This window comes from Phyllobates terribilis, unplaced genomic scaffold (assembly GCF_046119375.1).
Source record: "Phyllobates terribilis strain yellow unplaced genomic scaffold, ASM4611937v1 Scaffold_416__1_contigs__length_1633014, whole genome shotgun sequence".
In the NCBI taxonomy this organism is placed as follows: Eukaryota; Metazoa; Chordata; class Amphibia; order Anura; family Dendrobatidae; genus Phyllobates; species Phyllobates terribilis.
The window spans coordinates 1,024,710-1,038,325 of record NW_027363176.1 but is presented as its reverse complement, the minus strand read 5'-3'; the positions used below and the strand labels follow the sequence as shown (position 1 = coordinate 1,038,325).

At 45.1% G+C, this 13,616-nt stretch overlaps 10 non-coding genes across 10 annotated transcripts; all 10 read left to right on the top strand.

Annotated features, from left to right (window-relative positions):
- The first annotated feature begins 636 nt into the window (after window positions 1-636).
- Window positions 637-827, top strand: LOC141227073 (U2 spliceosomal RNA). Its single transcript, XR_012294183.1, has one exon. It is a non-coding gene; the product is annotated as a U2 spliceosomal RNA (small nuclear RNA).
- A 1,115-nt stretch (window positions 828-1,942) lies between these two features.
- On the top strand, window positions 1,943-2,133 carry LOC141227072 (U2 spliceosomal RNA). Its single transcript, XR_012294182.1, has one exon. It is a non-coding gene; the product is annotated as a U2 spliceosomal RNA (small nuclear RNA).
- A 1,115-nt stretch (window positions 2,134-3,248) lies between these two features.
- LOC141226977 (U2 spliceosomal RNA) lies at window positions 3,249-3,439 on the top strand. Its single transcript, XR_012294090.1, has one exon. It is a non-coding gene; the product is annotated as a U2 spliceosomal RNA (small nuclear RNA).
- Window positions 3,440-4,554: 1,115 nt separating this feature from the next.
- Window positions 4,555-4,745, top strand: LOC141227656 (U2 spliceosomal RNA). Its single transcript, XR_012294642.1, has one exon. It is a non-coding gene; the product is annotated as a U2 spliceosomal RNA (small nuclear RNA).
- A 1,115-nt stretch (window positions 4,746-5,860) lies between these two features.
- LOC141226963 (U2 spliceosomal RNA) lies at window positions 5,861-6,051 on the top strand. The gene has a single exon (XR_012294076.1). It is a non-coding gene; the product is annotated as a U2 spliceosomal RNA (small nuclear RNA).
- A 1,115-nt stretch (window positions 6,052-7,166) lies between these two features.
- On the top strand, window positions 7,167-7,357 carry LOC141227071 (U2 spliceosomal RNA). Its single transcript, XR_012294181.1, has one exon. It is a non-coding gene; the product is annotated as a U2 spliceosomal RNA (small nuclear RNA).
- A 1,115-nt stretch (window positions 7,358-8,472) lies between these two features.
- On the top strand, window positions 8,473-8,663 carry LOC141227087 (U2 spliceosomal RNA). The gene has a single exon (XR_012294196.1). It is a non-coding gene; the product is annotated as a U2 spliceosomal RNA (small nuclear RNA).
- A 1,115-nt stretch (window positions 8,664-9,778) lies between these two features.
- LOC141227098 (U2 spliceosomal RNA) lies at window positions 9,779-9,969 on the top strand. The gene has a single exon (XR_012294206.1). It is a non-coding gene; the product is annotated as a U2 spliceosomal RNA (small nuclear RNA).
- A 1,115-nt stretch (window positions 9,970-11,084) lies between these two features.
- Window positions 11,085-11,275, top strand: LOC141227070 (U2 spliceosomal RNA). The gene has a single exon (XR_012294180.1). It is a non-coding gene; the product is annotated as a U2 spliceosomal RNA (small nuclear RNA).
- Window positions 11,276-12,390: 1,115 nt separating this feature from the next.
- LOC141227655 (U2 spliceosomal RNA) lies at window positions 12,391-12,581 on the top strand. The gene has a single exon (XR_012294641.1). It is a non-coding gene; the product is annotated as a U2 spliceosomal RNA (small nuclear RNA).
- The last annotated feature ends 1,035 nt before the right edge of the window (window positions 12,582-13,616 follow it).

Sequence of the window (13,616 nt, the reverse complement as noted above, 5' to 3'; positions counted from 1 at the left end):
TTTTCTGAAACGTTGTCTCCTTCTGCTGGAACACTGACTTCTTTCATTTAATGCCTGCAGACTATAAAAGAGAACCCAACCCAAAAAGTTTGGTTGATTAGTCTGTGGCATTCTGTTAAACTGTTGCTTATGGCGGTCTCTGTGAGCTTCTCAGCGACATTCAGCCAGCCAGGTATCCTGCCTGCAGTAGATGGAATGTGGCAATGGAACGCTGGCTGCGCGTGTCATAATAGACTCTGAGCCTTTATATACCTGTGCACAGCAGCAGCCACCTTCAGTCTGCTGCTGGACAGCCAGCAGCAGCAGCAGCAGGAGAGGTATGTAATCAGGAGCCCTCCTGCTAAGGGTAGACAGCTGCTCGTTCCACCCCACCCCCCGCCTTAATTGGTTCTCCTCCCTTCCAACGGTGTTGAGGCGGGTGGGAACAGCAGAGGGTGAAGGTGCTGTGTTTAAAGAGGTGGAGTTATGCAGATCTAAAACGCGTGGATTGCAGCAGCAGCAAGCCGAAAAGTGCAGGCATGTAAGGGATCTAGAGGTTGACAACATGTCTTCTTAACGGGAGTCCAGGAGCTCATCTCCACAAATGGACTTTTCAGGATCCTTGGGTGGCTCCGTAGTTTGAAACCAATTCTGGTTATCGCTTCTCGGCCTTTTGGCTAAGATCAAGTGTAGTATCTGTTCTTATCAGTTTAATATCTGATACGTCCCCTATCTGGGGACCATATATTAAATGGATTTTTAGAACAGGGAGATGGAAAAAGAACTTGCTCTGTCCACTCCACGCATTGACCTGGTATTGCAGTATCTCCAGGACCGGTGCACCCCTTCTTTAATGCAGTTTCTAAAATCAGAAAGAATTGAATTCAATGTTTTTTGTTCATTTTGCTTGTTTGTCAGATTTTGGGATGGACTCTTTGGCTTTGCTTTTCTTCTCCTCATTGGATTTTTCATGTTCAAAGTTGCAGAAGCCAGATTACAAGCTCATTTTGGTTCAACTTCAGCAACTGTGCATTGCATTGCCATGTAATGTGATGCAATGCTATCTTTCTAGCTCTCCCTTTTTACTTCCTTTTGGATAAACAGACATATTAGGCAAGCATTTTGGAGCTTTCACCTAAATAACTACAGGTGGTGAGATAAGCTGCACAATATAATTGACCTTTCAGTATATTGTTGCACACACACCATCTATTTAGCAAATGCCCTTGTTATCAACAGCAGCCTTTTAAACTCACCTGAGCTAACAGGTATGTGCGCTGGTTACTCTGCTGCGCTTAAAATTTCTTTTTTGGTTTGCTGCAATGCCTTTTCTGAAACGTTGTCTCCTTCTGCTGGAACACTGACTTCTTTCATTTAATGCCTGCAGACTATAAAAGAGAACCCAACCCAAAAAGTTTGGTTGATTAGTCTGTGGCATTCTGTTAAACTGTTGCTTATGGCGGTCTCTGTGAGCTTCTCAGCGACATTCAGCCAGCCAGGTATCCTGCCTGCAGTAGATGGAATGTGGCAATGGAACGCTGGCTGCTCGTGTCATAATAGGCTCTGAGCCTTTATATACCTGTGCACAGCAGCAGCCACCTTCAGTCTGCTGCTGGACAGCCAGCAGCAGCAGCAGCAGGAGAGGTATGTAATCAGGAGCCCTCCTGCTAAGGGTAGACAGCTGCTCGTTCCACCCCACCCCCCGCCTTAATTGGTTCTCCTCCCTTCCAACGGTGTTGAGGCGGGTGGGAACAGCAGGGGGTGAAGGTGCTGTGTTTAAAGAGGTGGAGTTATGCAGATCTAAAACGCGTGGATTGCAGCAGCAGCAAGCCGAAAAGTGCAGGCATGTAAGGGATCTAGAGGTTGACAACATGTCTTCTTAACGGGAGTCCAGGAGCTCATCTCCACAAATGGACTTTTCAGGATCCTTGGGTGGCTCCGTAGTTTGAAACCAATTCTGGTTATCGCTTCTCGGCCTTTTGGCTAAGATCAAGTGTAGTATCTGTTCTTATCAGTTTAATATCTGATACGTCCCCTATCTGGGGACCATATATTAAATGGATTTTTAGAACAGGGAGATGGAAAAAGAACTTGCTCTGTCCACTCCACGCATTGACCTGGTATTGCAGTATCTCCAGGACCGGTGCACCCCTTCTTTAATGCAGTTTCTAAAATCAGAAAGAATTGAATTCAATGTTTTTTGTTCATTTTGCTTGTTTGTCGGATTTTGGGATGGACTCTTTGGCTTTGCTTTTCTTCTCCTCATTGGATTTTTCATGTTCAAAGTTGCAGAAGCCAGATTACAAGCTCATTTTGGTTCAACTTCAGCAACTGTGCATTGCATTGCCATGTAATGTGATGCAATGCTATCTTTCTAGCTCTCCCTTTTTACTTCCTTTTGGATAAACAGACATATTAGGCAAGCATTTTGGAGCTTTCACCTAAATAACTACAGGTGGTGAGATAAGCTGCACAATATAATTGACCTTTCAGTATATTGTTGCACACACACCATCTATTTAGCAAATGCCCTTGTTATCAACAGCAGCCTTTTAAACTCACCTGAGCTAACAGGTATGTGCGCTGGTTACTCTGCTGCGCTTAAAATTTCTTTTTTGGTTTGCTACAATGCCTTTTCTGAAACGTTGTCTCCTTCTGCTGGAACACTGACTTCTTTCATTTAATGCCTGCAGACTATAAAAGAGAACCCAACCCAAAAAGTTTGGTTGATTAGTCTGTGGCATTCTGTTAAACTGTTGCTTATGGCGGTCTCTGTGAGCTTCTCAGCGACATTCAGCCAGCCAGGTATCCTGCCTGCAGTAGATGGAATGTGGCAATGGAACGCTGGCTGCGCGTGTCATAATAGGCTCTGAGCCTTTATATACCTGTGCACAGCAGCAGCCACCTTCAGTCTGCTGCTGGACAGCCAGCAGCAGCAGCAGCAGGAGAGGTATGTAATCAGGAGCCCTCCTGCTAAGGGTAGACAGCTGCTCGTTCCACCCCACCCCCCGCCTTAATTGGTTCTCCTCCCTTCCAACGGTGTTGAGGCGGGTGGGAACAGCAGGGGGTGAAGGTGCTGTGTTTAAAGAGGTGGAGTTATGCAGATCTAAAACGCGTGGATTGCAGCAGCAGCAAGCCGAAAAGTGCAGGCATGTAAGGGATCTAGAGGTTGACAACATGTCTTCTTAACGGGAGTCCAGGAGCTCATCTCCACAAATGGACTTTTCAGGATCCTTGGGTGGCTCCGTAGTTTGAAACCAATTCTGGTTATCGCTTCTCGGCCTTTTGGCTAAGATCAAGTGTAGTATCTGTTCTTATCAGTTTAATATCTGATACGTCCTCTATCTGGGGACCATATATTAAATGGATTTTTAGAACAGGGAGATGGAAAAAGAGCTTGCTCTGTCCACTCCACGCATTGACCTGGTATTGCAGTATCTCCAGGACCGGTGCACCCCTTCTTTAATGCAGTTTCTAAAATCAGAAAGAATTGAATTCAATGTTTTTTGTTCATTTTGCTTGTTTGTCGGATTTTGGGATGGACTCTTTGGCTTTGCTTTTCTTCTCCTCATTGGATTTTTCATGTTCAAAGTTGCAGAAGCCAGATTACAAGCTCATTTTGGTTCAACTTCAGCAACTGTGCATTGCATTGCCATGTAATGTGATGCAATGCTATCTTTCTAGCTCTCCCTTTTTACTTCCTTTTGGATAAACAGACATATTAGGCAAGCATTTTGGAGCTTTCACCTAAATAACTACAGGTGGTGAGATAAGCTGCACAATATAATTGACCTTTCAGTATATTGTTGCACACACACCATGTATTTAGCAAATGCCCTTGTTATCAACAGCAGCCTTTTAAACTCACCTGAGCTAACAGGTATGTGCGCTGGTTACTCTGCTGCGCTTAAAATTTCTTTTTTGGTTTGCTACAATGCCTTTTCTGAAACGTTGTCTCCTTCTGCTGGAACACTGACTTCTTTCATTTAATGCCTGCAGACTATAAAAGAGAACCCAACCCAAAAAGTTTGGTTGATTAGTCTGTGGCATTCTGTTAAACTGTTGCTTATGGCGGTTTCTGTGAGCTTCTCAGCGACATTCAGCCAGCCAGGTATCCTGCCTGCAGTAGATGGAATGTGGCAATGGAACGCTGGCTGCGCGTGTCATAATAGGCTCTGAGCCTTTATATACCTGTGCACAGCAGCAGCCACCTTCAGTCTGCTGCTGGACAGCCAGCAGCAGCAGCAGCAGGAGAGGTATGTAATCAGGAGCCCTCCTGCTAAGGGTAGACAGCTGCTCGTTCCACCCCACCCCCCGCCTTAATTGGTTCTCCTCCCTTCCAACGGTGTTGAGGCGGGTGGAAACAGCAGGGGGTGAAGGTGCTGTGTTTAAAGAGGTGGAGTTATGCAGATCTAAAACGCGTGGATTGCAGCAGCAGCAAGCCGAAAAGTGCAGGCATGTAAGGGATCTAGAGGTTGACAACATGTCTTCTTAACGGGAGTCCAGGAGCTCATCTCCACAAATGGACTTTTCAGGATCCTTGGGTGGCTCCGTAGTTTGAAACCAATTCTGGTTATCGCTTCTCGGCCTTTTGGCTAAGATCAAGTGTAGTATCTGTTCTTATCAGTTTAATATCTGATACGTCCCCTATCTGGGGACCATATATTAAATGGATTTTTAGAACAGGGAGATGGAAAAAGAGCTTGCTCTGTCCACTCCACGCATTGACCTGGTATTGCAGTATCTCCAGGACCGGTGCACCCCTTCTTTAATGCAGTTTCTAAAATCAGAAAGAATTGAATTCAATGTTTTTTGTTCATTTTGCTTGTTTGTCGGATTTTGGGATGGACTCTTTGGCTTTGCTTTTCTTCTCCTCATTGGATTTTTCATGTTCAAAGTTGCAGAAGCCAGATTACAAGCTCATTTTGGTTCAACTTCAGCAACTGTGCATTGCATTGCCATGTAATGTGATGCAATGCTATCTTTCTAGCTCTCCCTTTTTACTTCCTTTTGGATAAACAGACATATTAGGCAAGCATTTTGGAGCTTTCACCTAAATAACTACAGGTGGTGAGATAAGCTGCACAATATAATTGACCTTTCAGTATATTGTTGCACACACACCATCTATTTAGCAAATGCCCTTGTTATCAACAGCAGCCTTTTAAACTCACCTGAGCTAACAGGTATGTGCGCTGGTTACTCTGCTGCGCTTAAAATTTCTTTTTTGGTTTGCTACAATGCCTTTTCTGAAACGTTGTCTCCTTCTGCTGGAACACTGACTTCTTTCATTTAATGCCTGCAGACTATAAAAGAGAACCCAACCCAAAAAGTTTGGTTGATTAGTCTGTGGCATTCTGTTAAACTGTTGCTTATGGCGGTCTCTGTGAGCTTCTCAGCGACATTCAGCCAGCCAGGTATCCTGCCTGCAGTAGATGGAATGTGGCAATGGAACGCTGGCTGCGCGTGTCATAATAGGCTCTGAGCCTTTATATACCTGTGCACAGCAGCAGCCACCTTCAGTCTGCTGCTGGACAGCCAGCAGCAGCAGCAGCAGGAGAGGTATGTAATCAGGAGCCCTCCTGCTAAGGGTAGACAGCTGCTCGTTCCACCCCACCCCCCGCCTTAATTGGTTCTCCTCCCTTCCAACGGTGTTGAGGCGGGTGGGAACAGCAGGGGGTGAAGGTGCTGTGTTTAAAGAGGTGGAGTTATGCAGATCTAAAACGCGTGGATTGCAGCAGCAGCAAGCCGAAAAGTGCAGGCATGTAAGGGATCTAGAGGTTGACAACATGTCTTCTTAACGGGAGTCCAGGAGCTCATCTCCACAAATGGACTTTTCAGGATCCTTGGGTGGCTCCGTAGTTTGAAACCAATTCTGGTTATCGCTTCTCGGCCTTTTGGCTAAGATCAAGTGTAGTATCTGTTCTTATCAGTTTAATATCTGATACGTCCCCTATCTGGGGACCATATATTAAATGGATTTTTAGCACAGGGAGATGGAAAAAGAGCTTGCTCTGTCCACTCCACGCATTGACCTGGTATTGCAGTATCTCCAGGACCGGTGCACCCCTTCTTTAATGCAGTTTCTAAAATCAGAAAGAATTGAATTCAATGTTTTTTGTTCATTTTGCTTGTTTGTCGGATTTTGGGATGGACTCTTTGGCTTTGCTTTTCTTCTCCTCATTGGATTTTTCATGTTCAAAGTTGCAGAAGCCAGATTACAAGCTCATTTTGGTTCAACTTCAGCAACTGTGCATTGCATTGCCATGTAATGTGATGCAATGCTATCTTTCTAGCTCTCCCTTTTTACTTCCTTTTGGATAAACAGACATATTAGGCAAGCATTTTGGAGCTTTCACCTAAATAACTACAGGTGGTGAGATAAGCTGCACAATATAATTGACCTTTCAGTATATTGTTGCACACACACCATCTATTTAGCAAATGCCCTTGTTATCAACAGCAGCCTTTTAAACTCACCTGAGCTAACAGGTATGTGCGCTGGTTACTCTGCTGCGCTTAAAATTTCTTTTTTGGTTTGCTGCAATGCCTTTTCTGAAACGTTGTCTCCTTCTGCTGGAACACTGACTTCTTTCATTTAATGCCTGCAGACTATAAAAGAGAACCCAACCCAAAAAGTTTGGTTGATTAGTCTGTGGCATTCTGTTAAACTGTTGCTTATGGCGGTCTCTGTGAGCTTCTCAGCGACATTCAGCCAGCCAGGTATCCTGCCTGCAGTAGATGGAATGTGGCAATGGAACGCTGGCTGCGCGTGTCATAATAGGCTCTGAGCCTTTATATACCTGTGCACAGCAGCAGCCACCTTCAGTCTGCTGCTGGACAGCCAGCAGCAGCAGCAGCAGGAGAGGTATGTAATCAGGAGCCCTCCTGCTAAGGGTAGACAGCTGCTCGTTCCACCCCACCCCCCGCCTTAATTGGTTCTCCTCCCTTCCAACGGTGTTGAGGCGGGTGGGAACAGCAGAGGGTGAAGGTGCTGTGTTTAAAGAGGTGGAGTTATGCAGATCTAAAACGCGTGGATTGCAGCAGCAGCAAGCCGAAAAGTGCAGGCATGTAAGGGATCTAGAGGTTGACAACATGTCTTCTTAACGGGAGTCCAGGAGCTCATCTCCACAAATGGACTTTTCAGGATCCTTGGGTGGCTCCGTAGTTTGAAACCAATTCTGGTTATCGCTTCTCGGCCTTTTGGCTAAGATCAAGTGTAGTATCTGTTCTTATCAGTTTAATATCTGATACGTCCCCTATCTGGGGACCATATATTAAATGGATTTTTAGAACAGGGAGATGGAAAAAGAACTTGCTCTGTCCACTCCACGCATTGACCTGGTATTGCAGTATCTCCAGGACCGGTGCACCCCTTCTTTAATGCAGTTTCTAAAATCAGAAAGAATTGAATTCAATGTTTTTTGTTCATTTTGCTTGTTTGTCAGATTTTGGGATGGACTCTTTGGCTTTGCTTTTCTTCTCCTCATTGGATTTTTCATGTTCAAAGTTGCAGAAGCCAGATTACAAGCTCATTTTGGTTCAACTTCAGCAACTGTGCATTGCATTGCCATGTAATGTGATGCAATGCTATCTTTCTAGCTCTCCCTTTTTACTTCCTTTTGGATAAACAGACATATTAGGCAAGCATTTTGGAGCTTTCACCTAAATAACTACAGGTGGTGAGATAAGCTGCACAATATAATTGACCTTTCAGTATATTGTTGCACACACACCATCTATTTAGCAAATGCCCTTGTTATCAACAGCAGCCTTTTAAACTCACCTGAGCTAACAGGTATGTGCGCTGGTTACTCTGCTGCGCTTAAAATTTCTTTTTTGGTTTGCTGCAATGCCTTTTCTGAAACGTTGTCTCCTTCTGCTGGAACACTGACTTCTTTCATTTAATGCCTGCAGACTATAAAAGAGAACCCAACCCAAAAAGTTTGGTTGATTAGTCTGTGGCATTCTGTTAAACTGTTGCTTATGGCGGTCTCTGTGAGCTTCTCAGCGACATTCAGCCAGCCAGGTATCCTGCCTGCAGTAGATGGAATGTGGCAATGGAACGCTGGCTGCGCGTGTCATAATAGGCTCTGAGCCTTTATATACCTGTGCACAGCAGCAGCCACCTTCAGTCTGCTGCTGGACAGCCAGCAGCAGCAGCAGCAGGAGAGGTATGTAATCAGGAGCCCTCCTGCTAAGGGTAGACAGCTGCTCGTTCCACCCCACCCCCCGCCTTAATTGGTTCTCCTCCCTTCCAACGGTGTTGAGGCGGGTGGGAACAGCAGGGGGTGAAGGTGCTGTGTTTAAAGAGGTGGAGTTATGCAGATCTAAAACGCGTGGATTGCAGCAGCAGCAAGCCGAAAAGTGCAGGCATGTAAGGGATCTAGAGGTTGACAACATGTCTTCTTAACGGGAGTCCAGGAGCTCATCTCCACAAATGGACTTTTCAGGATCCTTGGGTGGCTCCGTAGTTTGAAACCAATTCTGGTTATCGCTTCTCGGCCTTTTGGCTAAGATCAAGTGTAGTATCTGTTCTTATCAGTTTAATATCTGATACGTCCCCTATCTGGGGACCATATATTATATGGATTTTTAGAACAGGGAGATGGAAAAAGAACTTGCTCTGTCCACTCCACGCATTGACCTGGTATTGCAGTATCTCCAGGACCGGTGCACCCCTTCTTTAATGCAGTTTCTAAAATCAGAAAGAATTGAATTCAATGTTTTTTGTTCATTTTGCTTGTTTGTCGGATTTTGGGATGGACTCTTTGGCTTTGCTTTTCTTCTCCTCATTGGATTTTTCATGTTCAAAGTTGCAGAAGCCAGATTACAAGCTCATTTTGGTTCAACTTCAGCAACTGTGCATTGCATTGCCATGTAATGTGATGCAATGCTATCTTTCTAGCTCTCCCTTTTTACTTCCTTTTGGATAAACAGACATATTAGGCAAGCATTTTGGAGCTTTCACCTAAATAACTACAGGTGGTGAGATAAGCTGCACAATATAATTGACCTTTCAGTATATTGTTGCACACACACCATCTATTTAGCAAATGCCCTTGTTATCAACAGCAGCCTTTTAAACTCACCTGAGCTAACAGGTATGTGCGCTGGTTACTCTGCTGCGCTTAAAATTTCTTTTTTGGTTTGCTACAATGCCTTTTCTGAAACGTTGTCTCCTTCTGCTGGAACACTGACTTCTTTCATTTAATGCCTGCAGACTATAAAAGAGAACCCAACCCAAAAAGTTTGGTTGATTAGTCTGTGGCATTCTGTTAAACTGTTGCTTATGGCGGTCTCTGTGAGCTTCTCAGCGACATTCAGCCAGCCAGGTATCCTGCCTGCAGTAGATGGAATGTGGCAATGGAACGCTGGCTGCGCGTGTCATAATAGGCTCTGAGCCTTTATATACCTGTGCACAGCAGCAGCCACCTTCAGTCTGCTGCTGGACAGCCAGCAGCAGCAGCAGCAGGAGAGGTATGTAATCAGGAGCCCTCCTGCTAAGGGTAGACAGCTGCTCGTTCCACCCCACCCCCCGCCTTAATTGGTTCTCCTCCCTTCCAACGGTGTTGAGGCGGGTGGGAACAGCAGGGGGTGAAGGTGCTGTGTTTAAAGAGGTGGAGTTATGCAGATCTAAAACGCGTGGATTGCAGCAGCAGCAAGCCGAAAAGTGCAGGCATGTAAGGGATCTAGAGGTTGACAACATGTCTTCTTAACGGGAGTCCAGGAGCTCATCTCCACAAATGGACTTTTCAGGATCCTTGGGTGGCTCCGTAGTTTGAAACCAATTCTGGTTATCGCTTCTCGGCCTTTTGGCTAAGATCAAGTGTAGTATCTGTTCTTATCAGTTTAATATCTGATACGTCCTCTATCTGGGGACCATATATTAAATGGATTTTTAGAACAGGGAGATGGAAAAAGAACTTGCTCTGTCCACTCCACGCATTGACCTGGTATTGCAGTATCTCCAGGACCGGTGCACCCCTTCTTTAATGCAGTTTCTAAAATCAGAAAGAATTGAATTCAATGTTTTTTGTTCATTTTGCTTGTTTGTCGGATTTTGGGATGGACTCTTTGGCTTTGCTTTTCTTCTCCTCATTGGATTTTTCATGTTCAAAGTTGCAGAAGCCAGATTACAAGCTCATTTTGGTTCAACTTCAGCAACTGTGCATTGCATTGCCATGTAATGTGATGCAATGCTATCTTTCTAGCTCTCCCTTTTTACTTCCTTTTGGATAAACAGACATATTAGGCAAGCATTTTGGAGCTTTCACCTAAATAACTACAGGTGGTGAGATAAGCTGCACAATATAATTGACCTTTCAGTATATTGTTGCACACACACCATCTATTTAGCAAATGCCCTTGTTATCAACAGCAGCCTTTTAAACTCACCTGAGCTAACAGGTATGTGCGCTGGGTACTCTGCTGCGCTTAAAATTTCTTTTTTGGTTTGCTACAATGCCTTTTCTGAAACGTTGTCTCCTTCTGCTGGAACACTGACTTCTTTCATTTAATGCCTGCAGACTATAAAAGAGAACCCAACCCAAAAAGTTTGGTTGATTAGTCTGTGGCATTCTGTTAAACTGTTGCTTATGGCGGTCTCTGTGAGCTTCTCATCGACATTCAGCCAGCCAGGTATCCTGCCTGCAGTAGATGGAATGTGGCAATGGAACGCTGGCTGCGCGTGTCATAATAGGCTCTGAGCCTTTATATACCTGTGCACAGCAGCAGCCACCTTCAGTCTGCTGCTGGACAGCCAGCAGCAGCAGCAGCAGGAGAGGTATGTAATCAGGAGCCCTCCTGCTAAGGGTAGACAGCTGCTCGTTCCACCCCACCCCCCGCCTTAATTGGTTCTCCTCCCTTCCAACGGTGTTGAGGCGGGTGGGAACAGCAGGGGGTGAAGGTGCTGTGTTTAAAGAGGTGGAGTTATGCAGATCTAAAACGCGTGGATTGCAGCAGCAGCAAGCCGAAAAGTGCAGGCATGTAAGGGATCTAGAGGTTGACAACATGTCTTCTTAACGGGAGTCCAGGAGCTCATCTCCACAAATGGACTTTTCAGGATCCTTGGGTGGCTCCGTAGTTTGAAACCAATTCTGGTTATCGCTTCTCGGCCTTTTGGCTAAGATCAAGTGTAGTATCTGTTCTTATCAGTTTAATATCTGATACGTCCCCTATCTGGGGACCATATATTAAATGGATTTTTAGAACAGGGAGATGGAAAAAGAACTTGCTCTGTCCACTCCACGCATTGACCTGGTATTGCAGTATCTCCAGGACCGGTGCACCCCTTCTTTAATGCAGTTTCTAAAATCAGAAAGAATTGAATTCAATGTTTTTTGTTCATTTTGCTTGTTTGTCGGATTTTGGGATGGACTCTTTGGCTTTGCTTTTCTTCTCCTCATTGGATTTTTCATGTTCAAAGTTGCAGAAGCCAGATTACAAGCTCATTTTGGTTCAACTTCAGCAACTGTGCATTGCATTGCCATGTAATGTGATGCAATGCTATCTTTCTAGCTCTCCCTTTTTACTTCCTTTTGGATAAACAGACATATTAGGCAAGCATTTTGGAGCTTTCACCTAAATAACTACAGGTGGTGAGATAAGCTGCACAATATAATTGACCTTTCAGTATATTGTTGCACACACACCATCTATTTAGCAAATGCCCTTGTTATCAACAGCAGCCTTTTAAACTCACCTGAGCTAACAGGTATGTGCGCTGGTTACTCTGCTGCGCTTAAAATTTCTTTTTTGGTTTGCTACAATGCCTTTTCTGAAACGTTGTCTCCTTCTGCTGGAACACTGACTTCTTTCATTTAATGCCTGCAGACTATAAAAGAGAACCCAACCCAAAAAGTTTGGTTGATTAGTCTGTGGCATTCTGTTAAACTGTTGCTTATGGCGGTCTCTGTGAGCTTCTCAGCGACATTCAGCCAGCCAGGTATCCTGCCTGCAGTAGATGGAATGTGGCAATGGAACGCTGGCTGCGCATGTCATAATAGGCTCTGAGCCTTTATATACCTGTGCACAGCAGCAGCCACCTTCAGTCTGCTGCTGGACAGCCAGCAGCAGCAGCAGCAGGAGAGGTATGTAATCAGGAGCCCTCCTGCTAAGGGTAGACAGCTGCTCGTTCCACCCCACCCCCCGCCTTAATTGGTTCTCCTCCCTTCCAACGGTGTTGAGGCGGGTGGGAACAGCAGGGGGTGAAGGTGCTGTGTTTAAAGAGGTGGAGTTATGCAGATCTAAAACGCGTGGATTGCAGCAGCAGCAAGCCGAAAAGTGCAGGCATGTAAGGGATCTAGAGGTTGACAACATGTCTTCTTAACGGGAGTCCAGGAGCTCATCTCCACAAATGGAATTTTCAGGATCCTTGGGTGGCTCCGTAGTTTGAAACCAATTCTGGTTATCGCTTCTCGGCCTTTTGGCTAAGATCAAGTGTAGTATCTGTTCTTATCAGTTTAATATCTGATACGTCCCCTATCTGGGGACCATATATTAAATGGATTTTTAGAACAGGGAGATGGAAAAAGAGCTTGCTCTGTCCACTCCACGCATTGACCTGGTATTGCAGTATCTCCAGGACCGGTGCACCCCTTCTTTAATGCAGTTTCTAAAATCAGAAAGAATTGAATTCAATGTTTTTTGTTCATTTTGCTTGTTTGTCGGATTTTGGGATGGACTCTTTGGCTTTGCTTTTCTTCTCCTCATTGGATTTTTCATGTTCAAAGTTGCAGAAGCCAGATTACAAGCTCATTTTGGTTCAACTTCAGCAACTGTGCATTGCATTGCCATGTAATGTGATGCAATGCTATCTTTCTAGCTCTCCCTTTTTACTTCCTTTTGGATAAACAGACATATTAGGCAAGCATTTTGGAGCTTTCACCTAAATAACTACAGGTGGTGAGATAAGCTGCACAATATAATTGACCTTTCAGTATATTGTTGCACACACACCATCTATTTAGCAAATGCCCTTGTTATCAACAGCAGCCTTTTAAACTCACCTGAGCTAACAGGTATGTGCGCTGGTTACTCTGCTGTGCTTAAAATTTCTTTTTTGGTTTGCTACAATGCCTTTTCTGAAACGTTGTCTCCTTCTGCTGGAACACTGACTTCTTTCATTTAATGCCTGCAGACTATAAAAGAGAACCCAACCCAAAAAGTTTGGTTGATTAGTCTGTGGCATTCTGTTAAACTGTTGCTTATGGCGGTCTCTGTGAGCTTCTCAGCGACATTCAGCCAGCCAGGTATCCTGCCTGCAGTAGATGGAATGTGGCAATGGAACGCTGGCTGCGCGTGTCATAATAGGCTCTGAGCCTTTATATACCTGTGCACAGCAGCAGCCACCTTCAGTCTGCTGCTGGACAGCCAGCAGCAGCAGCAGCAGGAGAGGTATGTAATCAGGAGCCCTCCTGCTAAGGGTAGACAGCTGCTCGTTCCACCCCACCCCCCGCCTTAATTGGTTCTCCTCCCTTCCAACGGTGTTGAGGCGGGTGGGAACAGCAGGGGGTGAAGGTGCTGTGTTTAAAGAGGTGGAGTTATGCAGATCTAAAACGCGTGGATTGCAGCAGCAGCAAGCCGAAAAGTGCAGGCATGTAAGGGATCTAGAGGTTGACAACATGTCTTCTTAA